Source organism: Schistocerca piceifrons, chromosome 6 (assembly GCF_021461385.2).
Source record: "Schistocerca piceifrons isolate TAMUIC-IGC-003096 chromosome 6, iqSchPice1.1, whole genome shotgun sequence".
NCBI lineage: Eukaryota > Metazoa > Arthropoda > Insecta > Orthoptera > Acrididae > Schistocerca > Schistocerca piceifrons.
Genome location: NC_060143.1, coordinates 236,162,908 through 236,163,802, shown reverse-complemented (window position 1 = coordinate 236,163,802; position 895 = coordinate 236,162,908). Strand labels below are relative to the sequence as shown.

The 895-nt window shown below is 46.1% G+C and overlaps 1 pseudogene; it reads left to right on the top strand.

The window, feature by feature from the left end:
• The first annotated feature begins 242 nt into the window (after positions 1 to 242).
• On the top strand, positions 243 to 360 carry LOC124803736 (annotated as a pseudogene).
• The last annotated feature ends 535 nt before the right edge of the window (positions 361 to 895 follow it).

The following is an 895-nucleotide window of genomic DNA, read 5'->3' as shown; positions in this document are numbered from 1 at the left end:
ACCAGCCCGCATTCGCCGAGGAAGATGGAAAACCGCCTTAAAAACCATCCACAGGCTGTAACGTATGTTTTTGAGTGGGGTCCGCCTTTAGAAAAACACGATTTTGTTTTTTGACCCAGACATGTTTCACTGCAGTTGCAGCATCATCAGTGGTTTTTTTGTTATTGCTGTGCCTGTTAAACATAAGGAACGTTCTTTACTGTTTAAATACATACAAATATTAGTTTCTAAATTGTAATTACTGCAACGGCCTTGCCGCAGTGGATACACCGGATCCCGTGAGATCACCGAAGTTAAGCGCTGTCGGGCGTGGTCGGCACTTGGATGGGTGACCATCCGGGCCGCCATGCGCTGTTGTCATTTTTCGGGGTGCACTCGGCTTCGTGATGCCAACTCAGGAGCTACTCGACCGAATAGTAGTGGCTTCGGTCAAGAATACCGTGATAACGACCGGGAGAGAGGTGTGCTAACCCCACGACCCTCCTATGCGCATCCGCCACGGAGGGTGACACGGCGGTCGGATGGTGCCGGTAGGCCACTCGTGGCCTGAAGACGGAGTGCTTCAAAAAGTTGTAATTACAGATTTTTGAGGAGCGCATAAAATTGTGAATTCATACTTCCTTACCACATGGTGTGGTTTTCCTGCTGTATTAAGTTTTTGTAGTGTCTGTTTTTCTTTACAGTTTGTTACCTGCAACTATATACAACTTAATGTAGGCAAAGCATTTACGCAAATATTACAATTTCCAAACTGTTGTGGCTATGCATGAGATTAATAATTTATGTGAAGGGTTGTGTGTGTGTGTGTGTGTCTACACACACACACCCACACACACACACACCCCTTGTTCCAACACCTCTTTAAGCCAGTGGAGGACAGTATGGTTTAGTGAAA